The 15,633-nt window shown below is 33.2% G+C and overlaps 1 long non-coding RNA gene across 1 annotated transcript; it reads right to left on the bottom strand.

Annotated features, from left to right (window-relative positions):
• Window positions 1–14,159: 14,159 nt before the first annotated feature.
• Window positions 14,160–15,321, bottom strand: LOC125592413. Its single transcript, XR_007328374.1, has 3 exons — window positions 15,030–15,321; window positions 14,289–14,900; window positions 14,160–14,212 (listed from the first exon to the last, which is right to left on the bottom strand). It is a non-coding gene; the product is annotated as an uncharacterized LOC125592413 (long non-coding RNA).
• Window positions 15,322–15,633: the final 312 nt, after the last annotated feature.

The following is a 15,633-nucleotide window of genomic DNA, read 5'->3' as shown; positions in this document are numbered from 1 at the left end:
AAGTCTTTCATTTTCCTTTAGATGATCTTCCACAACATAATTAAGCTCATCATCTATAAGACGATTGCCGTTGTAATCTCAAAAATTTTCTGGCTTTGGCATGTGGGGCCATTTCTTGAGGCTACGACCATTGCTGAGCAAATGATTTTCGATCTCAGTAAGAGCAATATTTTTGATCTGCTCTATGGTCAAGTTCATATCTGCAAGTTTGATAATTCTATTAAATTAACATAGACATTCTTACAATAAGAAAATTTAATTGGACAAAACTCACCAGGTCTTCCAGTTTCTCGCCGTCTTGTAAAGAATATCGTCGGTAAGATACTCCCAAGTAGCTTCCCACACTACATGAGGCTGAGACAACGATTTGGAAACCAACATTCTCGCAAAAAGCTTCCTTGCATACGTCGCAGAACTACAGTCACTGGCATCTTTGATAGCTTCTATGAATTCCTTGTCATCATCCATCAATCCCAACGCATAGCAAGCATCTTCGTATGTATAATATAAAACACCATCAACTGTTCTTATATCCTCGTATGATGTCGGCCCTCTTACCCAGTTTAGCAATACTCTTAAGAAATATAGCTCATCACCTGATGGCTGAATATGCGCAATCCTCCCTATCGCAAAGCCTCATTTCCGTGGTACCCATTCTCTCGTACCTGATTTCCAAACGAATTTTGTTGGAAATTCCGCATATGTCAACTCTCTTGCCTCTGCATATTTTCTGTTTGCTATGAACCAGACCAAAAACATGGTTTGGTTGACAGTCTTTTTGTTGAGAATACTCTCAATAGGTTCGTCTTCATCAAAAAATACCAGTTCCTGATCCGGAAGATGAAAGCCAAGTTTCTCTACAGAAGTAGTACGAAAATGTGTAGGAAAAGCAAGAATCCGCCAAGACGACTCGCATGCAGTAATATATCTAATTAAGAAACACGAAAACATAAATGAGTAAAGATGAACCTTGGCCAGAAAATTAAAAGATAGATAAACTCTATTTGTTAATAATGTATTTATTTTATTTATAACAAATGAGTTATTTAAATTTCATCTATGATATTTGATATTTTTTAAAGTTTATACATATATATTTGTACTAATAGTAATAGATTATTGATGTAATTTCGTTTCCTTTGAAGAGACATAGAGTACAATACAAATTTTGTATTATCTTAGAATTTTTTCGTATTATATTTTTTTAATAGCGGATTACTTGCGCAAACTTGGATTGGAGAAATTAAGTTAATGTATAAAGTTCAATATTCTAATTAGTATTAATTTATTGATCTTCTATAATTAATGAATAGCTTATAAAGTTTCTACTGAATTTTTAATATATTGTTATAAATTTATAGAATATAGTACTTTCTAAATAGTAACACGAATTGGTATAAATATAATAATACCTGCAGTCGTAATACGTTTTGATTTCCTCAATGACGCCATCTTCATCTTGTTTATCTATTGCAGCTGAGGCATAATCAGGTCCCTTATGAATATATTTGAAAAGATACTTAACAGCTCGTGTTTGGACGCACCACTCTACATTCATATGGGCGCGATATCGAAGCATGAGGTCTCTGTTGTATGGTACAACAAATCCATTGTCTAATCTGATTCCATTTTTCTCAATGAACCTACCATCAATCCGACGCATGTAAGCTGGAAATCCATTTGCGTCAATCGATGTCCTGATGTTGAGAGGTTTCGGAAACATCTTAGAACATTTACCGTTAACCATACATACATTATCCTTCTTTGCTGCACCGCAAGGAAAACGATCACATACAGGTCTGGATCTACTGTCTTGTCTGGTATTTCAGCGGAAATAATCTTATCTATATCATCGGCTGTTGGAAATTTTAATCCTTTTCCATGAAGACAAGAACATGAGCGTGTGGCATTCCTCTTTTTTGAAACTCAATCGTGTACATTACTGACAAAATAAAAAAATAAAATAGTTAGTCAATTTTAACAAACAAAACAACTATCTACATTAGTTGTTTTGATTAAACAATTAATATAAGTAACATGTAAAGGAGATTTACCTGCAGCAACAGGACCGAATAAGGAGCCGTTCTTTTTAGTCAACTCGCCGATAAGATTATCGAGTTTCATCTTGAAAACTCTACACAATATTTCTGGCCTGTCTTCGGTGGTCAGGTTATATTTTTTCAGATACCTTGTAACTTCAGGCCATTTTGGATTACACGTAAAAGTGATGAAAATATCGGGAAATCCATGGTATTTGCACAGAGCCATGGCATCATAGTAGTGCTGCTTCATATACCTTTTTCCCCCGGTGAAAGTTGCTGGAATGAAAATTCGGCTCCCTTGTTCCGCCATCTTAGCTCCAGCTCTTGTAGCTGCTTTCTGGATTGCAGCGTAACTACTTGACCGGAGCTTTTTCTGATTCAGCCACAAGTAACGTAGTCTACTCGATTCTATCATTGTGTAAGCGTCCACAAGGAACTGATGAAACAATCTGCCTGATCTTGTAATTGTAGGTGCTTCCCACCTCCTCTCTAAAATCCGAAATGCAAAGTACTCACGCATAGTTACATTCTTGCGTTTTCTCGCAGTGCTGTCTTCAAAACCAATAGGAATATTTAATCGAAAGCCATCCTCTCCATATGGAAACAATAGTGGATATTGCAGAGGCAAATACGCCGGATGTAATTCACTTATCCTTTGCAACTTTCCACTTGTACTCTCTAGAACAATATCTCGTGTCTCCATATTTAAAACAAAATCTCCAGGTATCAAAGCAGCAACTTCATTTGCAGTCGGCAGATTATGGGTCCGTCCATCAGATTGTTGACTTTCAATCAATCTCATCCTATAACCTGTTGATCCTTCCACGTCGAATCTGTCTCTTGCAGACCTAAAAGCCTTGACATGAGGGTTATACTGATCTAACATATTCTTCAGAAGAAGAACAAGTGGTTCTCTTAGTTTCTTAGCAGCAGCTCTGTCAGACCTGCAAAGTTTTAAAAAAATCCTAATATAAGTTAACAAAACGTCAATCATACTACAAAGCGAACAATATAATCATAGTAACTTCATATAATGAAGTAAATTACCCGGCATAAGCGTCAAGTCTATTTTTGATCTCATTTAAAGTGTCAATGATATAGAGCTGGGAAAATTTTGGAGCTTGTCCAGGCTCGGGAACTATATCACCAATACGATGATAGTTCTCACCGGACATTCGGAAAACAAATGGTCCACGACCATTGTTAATAGAATGATCTATCTTCCCCCCAAGAGATGTGAAAGAGAACATCATATTGTAAGCTCGTATGAACTCTCGATAATGTTTGCTTAACTCGTCTCCTTTGCATAACAAAGTCATTAACTCCATTGGAGGATTCGCGAGCCGAGGAAGTACAACTTTACCATGTTTACAACACATTGTGAATACAGGATTGGCACTACGCCGGCGTTTTCCAATTCTTTCACCATACCACATATATGCTTGACAAAACTTACAATTCCAACCTGGATCTCCGTTGTCGTAGTAACCTGTGTTTCGTCAAATATCTTCATTAAAAAAAACTAATATCGAGGTTATTTATTTGTAAGAAACATTGTAGTAATTTTCAGGTCATCACCGTTTTTTTGTATCCCAATGACAATAGGCGAAGTAACTGTATTATTAGTTTCTTGTGGGATATGTTGTGGTGATGTGTTTATCAAAGTCTCTCCAGGAGGATAGGTAGTGTAAGTCTGATTCTCCTCATCTTCATTATCATTTTCATTTTCAGACTCACTTTCCATTGCATATCGATTATTGTAAGCTGCGTGAAAAAGTGTACTACAAAGTCAAAATATATGATCCATAAATAAAACGTTTTGTATATGTATAGATGGAATAGACATTTTACCTTCAGGATGATCCTCGACGATGAACCTTGGTGGAGGAATGAATTCATTGGTTTTGGTTTGTTGGAATGGACTTTGAGTAGCTGAAAAAGATTTATTTAAACATATAATCAAAGGTCTAGCGCAAATAAATTCATGAAATAGGTATAATATTAATTTTTACCTTTCAGTATACATCATATTAGTACGATTACAAATATCTAAAAAATTACCTTCACGAGGTGCATCTTCTACAGACACTGCTGGACCAGTCGGGATACTATGGTGTGTCATGTTGGGACCTTGTCTTGCTGTATAAATTTGTTTAAGTTTAGTCGCACTTTTGAAATAGTAGCATAGAACTTATAATAACGACAAAACATTATTTAAAACCCGTTGTTACCTTCCTTATGTCTTGTCTTTGAATTCACCGATGGAGGTGATCCAATTGTCTTTCGTTTCCTCAAGGTACTCCGGGATATAATTTCTTGATAACCAATAGTACCTTAAGGAATGATAATTTTTAATTATATGTAACTTGTGCTAAACTATTAATTTATTACTATTTTATTAACTATTTGTATACGATCATACTATATAAGCACTACTTATATAATAAGCAGTAATTAATAAACAATGCTATTACTCGATGGGTGCATGTTGATTCCAGAAACACTCAAATTTGCAACAGTAGGTGAACTTTGCGTTGAATTATAGGGACCTACAGACATAAATAGAATTCATAAGCTAATTTTCAGAAAAGGTTCCATCATTACTCATTCTTTAAAAAGTCATCATTACTTATTCGTTTATTAATTATGCTTTTTTTGGAACTTTAACATATATATAACAACCTTATGTTTAAAATGTCGAATATATAGTTCTATACTATCTTCTAGTGATAAGTTCCGCACTTTTAAAGTTTAAAACAATAATTTTGCTATAATGTGGAAAAATAAATAGATTAAAGGAGTTGTTATATATAACGAACCAAATAACACCTCATAATTAATTCTCATAAATATAAAAGCCAAAAGAGAGACAACGGAAAACATTATGAAATTTGATGAACAGAAAAAAAAATTAATTCTTAAACTCTTGCACTTTGACGGCCATATTGGACTTCAACTTAGTTCCTTAAGAAAGGATTAGCATCAGTCCTCGTCCGACTCATAATCATTAAAAATCACAAAATGTGGCTGCAAAAAAAATAAAAATTCGTTAGAACTTATACTGGTCACAATTAATTTTGATTTATCACTATTATGATTGTTACATGTGGATCGAAGTGTTGAATTATTTCTGCATTGTCAATCACTAAATCAACAACATATGCTGCATTATGTTCTTGTTGACCATTACTTGCGATAGTAATCTTAAATAGAAGTTTTCTCCCAATCAAATCAGTCAGAGACTGAGGTAGAAAATGTGGATTTTCCTGTAAAACAATAATACATCTTTCAAAGAATATATATAAATGCAATTTCCTTAGTTCCCCTAATCTTGAAAACGAAGAAAATACCTGACCAGCCTCTTGGACTAACTCAAACGCAGGTCTCCTAATGAGCCTCTCCGCAATATTGTTGAAAAGCAAAAACTTGACTTCTCCCTTTGAGTCATCAGAGACACGTACAACCAAGTAGTAACTAAAAAAATACACTATTTAAATTAGTATACAAACATATAATACTGATTTATTACAAAGGCAGCAAGATAAATCTTTATAAACGGCCATACCAGTGAATAGCATGTTCAAAATCCTTGTTGCATGTTTTGCAGTTGTATATAGGATTATGTTGAAGATGTTGCACGTTTCCCTCAAAACCATCTCCTTGTCTGGCCATTTTTCTTTTGCAAAAATTGCAGGCAGTGTAGTACCATGGTTTATCCAAATCAATGGCCTCAATTTTTGCAACAACCATATAAGTTCCAGCCTAATTTGATGCATTTAAATGACAATAAATTTGTAGTTAAATCATATTTGTCTTCCTCTTTCAGAAGAAAAAAAACGCTTTCATATGATAATTCCCAAAATATTTACCGTTGGTGCTTCAATAATTTCAGAAATTGTTCTCTTCATGGTAACATTGCTTCAAGAATACTATGTTTTGACAAAGACCTATATAAAAACTACTTAGATCGATTTGTATAACATACTAACAACATAATAACAGAGAAGATATAGAGTGGAGATTGTAACCTCTTTGTACTGAATACGATATAGCATGTCGAGTAAAGGTTAGTTTTATTTATAGGAGCATATGAAAAACCTAGCGTCAAATTAGAAAATCCAACCACTTAAGTAAAACTGATTTTATTATTCTTGTTTGAACAACAAAAAATTCTTATTCGTATGAATAAGGACATGAGTACTGGTCAAGTAAACTTCTAACTTTTATTATCTTTTAAGAATGAAGAAATCTCGGATGAACTTATTCAATTGATTTAATGCATTTCCTAAACTAATACATATCGGATATATTATTACCATAAGTTTAAGTGGTCTATTGTTTGAGAAACTATTCTATTCAAATACATACTAATAAGGAAATGAAAGTTGGTCAAGTTATAGTTTTACTTTTATAAGTTTTTGTTGAGAAAGCTTTAAAAATCCAGTCTATATAGTTGTTTAATTGTCACTTCGATTGGTAATATCAATAAGCATGCAAATAAAGCAACGACCAACTTTTCTGAGTACGTGACAACTCTTCATGAACAACAACCTTTTATCAATGCATGTGTTGTCTCTTGACCTTTTTAGCACATACTTCTAGCACTTACACAGCATTTTCATCATGTACAATCACATCATTTTCCCACCACCAGCTTTATAAGTATCCTCCTACAACATCGAACATTACCTATCCGCATTCTCATCATCGACTGAGAGTAGAAACAACTTTCACAAAACTTAAAATATCAAACAAAATACAGACAGTTATGTGAATATGGGAGAAGAAAAATCGGTGAACAATTATGACATTGTTTACATCGGTCATTCCTCTAATTCAAACGACGACCACTCCATCTCCGATCCCACCATCTATTTCAGAAACATTTCCTTGTCATATTTTGCTGCCGAACCTTTCGAAATGCTCACCAAGCACTACAGATTCAAGGAACTATGCTTGGAGAACGATAACCCTGAGGCACACTATATTGAGGGCATACTTCAATATTTCGTCCACAAAGAAAAACACAAAGGCCTCTATCATCTACGCCAAGCATCCATTGGTGAGTATAGAAACGGTACTTATCTCTACGGTTTGTTATTGCTTGCATTAGAACACTATCCAAAAGGTAAGAAGTATCTGGATAAACTCCAATGGAAAGAAAATCTATCAACCTCCGATTATTGCTGGAAAAGAGTCAAGAAAACTCTAAGTACAATCCCTGCAATTATGGAGACCCGCTACTATACAGCTATGGTGAACCTTGAGCCATGGACTGAGTGCCATCCCGATAACATGGCTGAAGTATGCAAGCATTGTTACTACTCCAAAAGGCTTACTCAATTTGTTCAGTTTGCTATGAATCAAGACTGAAACAAGCAGAGTTGTGGAGATGTATTATCTAAGCACGCATGTAAAATAACTTATGTTTTTTACATATGTGATTTATCTATTTCGTTCAGTTTCGTACGTTGCTATTTTGTATGTTTTGCTTGTATTTTTATATAATATCAATTCCAAATAACCTCAGTCTCATTATCGTTATTTTAATCTTATATAAACGTTTTTTAATAAATGGTGTGTCCGTCTAGGAACATCCACTTTCAAAGATCTACAAAATTATTACGCGTATATCCTCTACTCATATTTACTGGGAATCTTAAATTTGTTACCAAATCTAATTAAGAAAGTTACCGACCAAATATCTACGATGATCGACATCTGATGTAATATAAACACATTTAATTATTAATTCGGCAAGTGTGTGATATACAGTTTTAAGAAAGATATCAATATGAATTACGTATTGGTCAAGTTAAATCAGTTCCTAGGTTATACTTTATAAATTTAATATTAGAACGGCTTCATGCATGTTACCTATAATATTTCTGATATTAAGGTAACTGATTTTTTCTTTCTTTTAAAAGTTGGTTTTACTAATTTTGATATTTAGCCGTCTAATCACTTCAATATTTAAGATATTATTATGCTTCAAATTAATGTATATAATATAAGCATAATATTACGACGGCTGCATTCATAGTAACAGTAATGGATAAATATATCAGAGAAACTTCTATACGACAAATGAAGATTTTTAATATTAAAATTAAAAAAAAAACCAACGAAGTAATTAATAAAACCAAATCCAATAATTAAGAGTTAAATACGAAAAAAACATATAGTAACTTCAAATCTCAAATTTAGATGACCATGTTTTAGTCAATGGATCCCAAACAAAGTTACGAACAGCACAACACTTTCTAATCAAAGACTTTAGATTTACTCCTTTACGTATTTGTTTGTTAGTCTCCATCCAATCCATAAACTTGAATTTATCTGGTTCATCGTGGATATTGGCTGAATGTTGGTTTCCGTGTGTAAAGCGCATCATAATGTGAAACTGATGCCTCTTAATGACTTTATTGTCTGTATGATTGTCAACTTTTTCGTAACACTGTCACATAACAAACATCAAATTATGACTTGTAAGTACTCCAAACGTATAATAGAAACAAAATATTTTATGTGTAAAAAAACTTACATAGCCATAGGAATCCAATGGAGATTTTTCAGGATCAAAAGTGCATAATTCCTATAGGATCATAAAAATTATCTTTTATGCTGAACAAATTTGTATTGCAAAAAAATTTAGTTTAGTAGCTCGCTAATACCTGGGTAGGAATTGACCAATTATATTTGAGCGGCTTCATTGAAAGGGGAGAATGTTCAGACGCTATGATTGTAATTTTTGGTAGCAGATTTATAGAGACCTACTAAACACGTCGCTCAATTTAGGGTTTCGAGTTTTGAAATCCGTCTTCTTTATATTTGGGCTTAACTATGTTTTCAGATCGACTTTTTAAATGGGCTTTGACTGTATTAATGCATATAAAAGCCTAATAACGGGGGATCAGTTCCATTATGGTTTTCTACATGTTTAAATTCATAAAACAAGGTTGGTTTCATTTGGATAATAGTCGGTTCTGGGTTTATTTATAATCAGGACTCAATGTCATATTGTATAATAACATGTTTAAATCAATGGTATTTTATTATCGGTTTTGCACATTGAATGTTTGTGCTCTCTTGGTGATACGAAATAGTTAATTAGTATTTCTTATGTTCATGCCATCATTATTTCACAGAAAAATGATGGGACGAAATAAATGTCATATATTTCTCAACTCTAACTGAAGAAACTCTTTAACCCAAAAATGAAGTCCTATACCCTAAATCCAAACCGTAAAATTAAAATCCTAAATATATATCCCTGGACCCTGTACTGTACACCTGAAATTCAAACCCTAAACCCTAAACCAAAGTCCTATACCTTAACTCCTAACCGCATACTTTCTATTCAAATTCTAGACCATAAACCGAAACCGTTAATTTGAAATACGATTTCCCAATATACTTGTATTGCTCCTTGACCTTAATCACAAATCATATGCAATAAACCGGCATCTTAGACTTAAAACCGAAGCCGCAAACACTAAACCCAAACCAAAGTATTTAACAAAATTAGCATGAAGGACATATTTGACATTTTTTAGGTTAAATATAGGGCAATTTTACATAGGCTGCGTTAAAATTTAAAAATCAGTTAAACCCAATATCTGTAAAACGATATATGCAAATCCCCCCTTTCAAGTAATATTTAGTATGTGTCGTTTTATAATTACGAAAATCTAAATCTAATAGTAATGGCTTAAAAAAAATATTTAAAAGGGTTTAAATATGTTTAGTCAGTGAACTGGTTTTATATTTAAAAGGGTTCTTTTCATAATCGCGTGTCAAGTTAAGACCAAATGATGAACAAAATCATAACTTTTTTTCACGATTTCAACCAAATTCATATCACAAAATACTCTTCAAGTAGATCGAAACTACACTGACTGAACACACAAGCTCAGCAAAGATTGTGTAAAAATCATTTAAACGCATTGTTCAACAATCATATTCCCTATAATGCAATGATCCAGGCTAATATAAAAGCAGTTCATCAATTCAGTACAATACGTTGAAACTATTGAAAATAACATGTTATTAAACTGGTTTACAAAACCAAAAGATAGATTCCGATATTGGTAGCCGAAACAACACAAAAACTAAAACATTGCAAACTTGGAGATTGTTAAAACAGAGACGTCAGTCAAACATTTGTGGCTCACCCATATTGAACCAATCAACGTAAGGAATCTTAACCCCATCCATCTTCTCCTTTGCGAGCACCAGTTCAGTCTTTAGTTTATTCTTCTCCTTCCTCCTTGCGTCTTTCTTGAAGAGTTCCTTGAGTAACTCTAATTTACCTTGCACGCGGTAGACTTCACGCTCTTCATCATGCTTGGCTGTGATGGCTTCCAATTGGTTCTGATACATAAAGAGCATGGCTCGGTAACGGTCCCTAGTCTCATTCTTTCCCTTGTTGAAAGCCTCTTCGAGAGAATAACTGTAATCTTCAACGATCGGTTTTTTGAGCTTTAGATCTCTGTTGAATGCCATCGCGAGATCTTGCCTTGCATGTGGAGCAAAGAAATATTGATTAACATATACGTCGTTTATGTAAGCAACACAATTAAAAACAAAATTATATTATTGCTAATTCAGATCAAACATAGAGACAAAGCGACTAACAGTACTGAAAATTATCTATTTATTTTGATCCTCAAAATAAATCAACTAAAGATTATATAAGCAACACAAATTATAACATAATTTAACTATACCAATTCAGATCAAACATAGAGACAAAGCGATCCACAGTGAAATATATATATTTAGTTAGATTCTCAAAATTAAACAATACATGATACTATAGAGATCTTACAAAATGTATTTAACTATTCCGATGACACCTTATATTTCCCTACAAAGATGATCCACATGTATTGAAAACTGCCCACATTATATTACGTCAAATTGAAGTAACAAACCGTGATTCGATAATCAAAAAACTGAGTAATGATATACATGTGTTGCTAAGAAATAAAGAAAATCAGTTCAAAAAAAAAAGAAATAAAGAAAATGAAAGCTTACAAAGGATTTCTTTTGAGGGAAAGAATTGTAGAGACAATGTCGGCGAAGATGACTGAAATTAGGTTTGATAAAATAGGCGTCAGTCAATAGTTTATATAGAAATATGGGTTCTAGAAAAATGCCTTTCCGATTGCCCTATAAATGATAAACCCTTTAGATTCATTTCCAAATATTTATTAAATATCATTGAAACTATAAAGGTTTCCAATATATATATATTACCTTATAAAAATATATAGTCCGAAAAAACAGAAAGCAATAGATTTTGAACTAATATATGGATCGCAATGTAGATCGTCATTTAAAATGTTGCCTTCCTTTCCGAAAAGTAGATTCTATCATGTTTAAATATATGTCAAATAATTAGATATTTATAAAATATATTTATAATCTTGCACGCATGTCAATAAATTAAATTATAAAGATTTCAAAAAATATCATCATTTCCATACCTCGATCAAATATATTTAACTTCACAAATCCGATACGAAAAGACCTGTAGTTAAATTAAAGATATAAATTCTTATTACGTAATTATTTTGTCAGTACATTTCCTTCTTAAATTTTATTAAATCAGTTTCCATTGGTATTCTAAGATCTCAAGAATCCAAACATGATGCGATATTGTCTTTGACATACTCACGCTACCTTGACTAATGTGATTTAGACAAATCTATGAACAACTTACCCCACCACTTAGGTATAACCTACTTCCTTTTCCAGTTCAAAAAACTACTTCCTCTTCGAAAGTCTTATATACAGAAATTTATATTTTGTAACTAAAGCAACTAAATCAAACGAATGTGTAATTGGAACATGAAAGCCAATTATAACAATAAGAAATAAATTGAGATAGGCTAATATAAAGACAGATTATAATATAACAAACTTCAAATAGTTTAATAACCGACCAAATTTTGCTGGAAAACTGGTTTTAAAAACCAGAAAATATGTTCCATAATACAACACCAAAATATAAAAAAGATTAAACGTTTTAACTTGAAGCAAACAAGGTTAATCAAACATCTGTGGCTCATTCAACTTGTACCAATCGATGTAAGGAACCTTCACATCAGCCGCCTTGGCCTCTGCAAGCACGAGTTCCGACTCTATCTTCTCTTTCTCTTCGCTCAATGCAGACATGTTGAAGAGTTCGTCAAAGAGTTCCAGTTTACCTTGTACGCGAGCGACTTCAAGTTCTTCAGCATGCTTCTTGATGAGCGCATCATGTACTTGCTTGTACATAAAGAGAATGGCTTTGTAATGCGCAGTCGTCCCCTCCATTCCATTTTTGAATGCCTCTTCAAGAGAAGTACCGTAATCATCAGTCATTGGAGACTTGCGTTTAAGGTCCTTCTTGAATGCCATCGCCAGATGTTGGTCGATCTGCTTATTATAAACAGTATTAGTTATAAACGTTATATTATGCCAGCGGAAAAAATAGTTACAACGATCAATAATAAGCAGTTGTACACATAAGATCTCCTAAATACTCATTGATTTTCACAGAAAACAAGCCTACCAAGATCCTAGACAGGTTTTTGAACAAAAAGACGCATGACGGATACAAAACCTAAAAAGTCTTGATTCAATTGGTAACCGCTTATACAGAAAACTGATGGATCTACATGCAATATATTTGAAAGAAAAAACTAAAGAGAAAGAAAATAAACTTACCGAAAGTTGGAGAGACTCAATCGGAGAAGAAGTGAGATGAAAGATTTTGTATACAATTATTCACTGCTGTCTTTATAATGTCTAGGGGACTCTCGATGAGTCGTGTCTTTTCACATTACTTATCGAAAACATAAATTATAAATATGTTAATTGTATTTACCTTTTCAGATAATTGTACATTATACCGACTTAATCATATTTTCCGTGTATGTTTTTATTATAAATATGATAATTATTTTCTTCCAAAATAATCTCGATAACCTTACTCTCTCAAAAGGTTATGCATTAAACTCCAGTTTTTTTAATAATTTTCGATTTTCACTTCCTGTACAAAGAACCCATTGTTTGCACTACCTTGGGTTTATATCTATGATCTATTTGCATGATTTTTTTTAAATAAATGTTTAGTTAAAGAATCAACAAATTAATATACAAAGAAGTTTTCATATTAAAAAATATAGTCTAATACTGTCTATAAAAAACGTCAAAAAGTATTTAATAGTATAGCAGCTACAAAATTATGGGCTTAAATACTATTCGGGCAATAAATTGGTTTTTAGTTGGGTATTACAAATGGGCTGAGACTGTATTACTACCAATAAAATTCTAATAAGGGGGATCGGTTTGATAATAATGTTACGATTAGTAAAATTTCGGTTACATTTTTTTGTTATTCAGTATTTCGAATGGGCTAACTTTGTATTTATGCCAATTTGAGCTTAATACAAAATCTATTGTCAGAACCAACCAAAGAACTCTCTCAATAAGGAATTTTACCAATGTAATGATTCTAAAACGTTACCGATTGGCATAAATACTAAATCAAAAGTCAGAGACAACCAAAGAAAAGGTTGTCTGGTTTATATTGGAACTTGATAAATTTTTATTCCAATTAAAAGCAAAAAACAAAGATGATCAGACCAAAATCTTAAACAAAACCAAAGACAAAGATACTCAGACAAAGTTTTAAAAAATGAAGCAAAAACAAAGCCATAACAGTATAAAGGACGGCAACTCATCAAAAAGAGACAGCTCACTCGCCCTTGAGTTTCTTTTGAGAGAGTTTCTTGTTAACAGAGTGTTGATCCTCAAGGCAACTGTCGTCATCTTGTTCGCTTTTTCTTTTGGACAAAGGAGTTGCTGTAAAACCAACAGAACCAGAGGAAATATCATCTGCGGACTCCAACATTAGTACCTGCAAGAAAAGATTTAATCGTATCACTATTATGCTCCTATAACAATCAAATTAATCGCAGGTATGAGCGAAAATTACCGTCTTAGATTTAGGAGGCAAATCAGCAAATTCCTCAACCATTTCACGGTCATCAGTAGCCAATCGAACAACATACTGAGAACTCTTTCCTTTGATGTTATCAGCGTCGACTGAAATCTCAAAAAGGACTCTTACCAAAGAGATCGCTCACTGCTTCAGGTAAGAAGTCTTCATCTTCATTCTACAATTACATAAATAGCGGTCGGCTAATATAATTTACTGTGTTAATTGATGTACAATGGAATTTATAAATGAACCTCGTCATAGAGTTCAGCAGCAGAATGACGCACAATTGCTTGAGCATTAGCATCAAACAACAGAAAATTAGCCTCGCCGCTATCGTCCTTGACATTGGCAATTAATTTGAACCAGAACAAATTCAAAGGCAAAACGTCACAGACTATTTCAATGACGATCTACCTAACTGATATTTTTGTATATCTAACCCGATCAATACCTGGAAATAACATCACTGTGTTCTTTGTCACACGTATTGCAGAAGAACAAGGGCCGATCATCAGCATCAACATTAGTTGTAGGCATCACTTTTTTGTTGTGGTATTTGCAACTTAGATATTGCCAGCCACGTTCAGTATCAATTGTTTCAATGGTCCCAAGAGTAACAAAAGTGCCAACCTATTATTACTCAATGAGTATTTTTTAAAAGCACTGATAACACATGGAGTATATAAATGTGTAAAAAATTCAAAAGCGAAGAGTGTAGTCTATATACCACAGAGCTATCAATGATCTCTCCGATGGTTAGCCTCTCATTAAGAAAAAAAAACCTGGCACGAATAGAAGTAGCAGTACCAACAGACCATTGGCTACTATCGTTGTTCGTAAGAGCAAGTGAATCATCAGGGAGACTGCCAAATAAAATAATCAAACTTTATGTTAAAACGTTTCAGTGAAAACGATGTTCAAAAAGAAAAACAAACATCTATATGTAGTGAACTTCTCCATAGGTTTCCATCCGGTGAACATCGGATACATACCTTGCTTTGAACTCCTCAATAAAATCGAGTGTTGGGTTGAGCAGGATATGGGTTGAATTATACCCGCTAGATATGGAGTAAGCACCTACAAAGTATATTAAGCTTATTAATATGTTATGCTCAGTAATATTTTACACAAACCGGAAGAATATAATTTACCTTTCCACTCTTTAACAGAACAGAATCTGATCACACAAATAATCATGGTGGACATGTTACTCCTACTGTAATCGTATACTTGTTTAGCATAACAACCCCACAGAGTACACATCATCTTCACATTACTGTATAATATAAACTTAAGTTAAGGTCCAGTTAATAGAGATTTTCTAGCAAAGTATAAATAAGGTTTAAAACCGGGTCTTATTTTGGGTCACGCAACTCAACCAAGAGCCTCATGTTGTCCTTTCCTTTTATTATTTTGTTTTCCAGAGACCTGAAGTTAACTATTTGGCCAACCACGTCTACATTACAAAAATAAGACTAAAATCAGAAACAAGTATATACAAAGTGAAAGACTCTTTAACTGAGTAAGAAACTAACTCACCAACCAAACAGCTATGATCCAGATTTCCACCAAGAATATCAGAGAAGTCCGCGAAAT

This window comes from Brassica napus, chromosome C9 (assembly GCF_020379485.1).
Source record: "Brassica napus cultivar Da-Ae chromosome C9, Da-Ae, whole genome shotgun sequence".
In the NCBI taxonomy this organism is placed as follows: domain Eukaryota; kingdom Viridiplantae; phylum Streptophyta; class Magnoliopsida; order Brassicales; family Brassicaceae; genus Brassica; species Brassica napus.
This window is presented reverse-complemented; position numbering and strand designations above follow the sequence as displayed.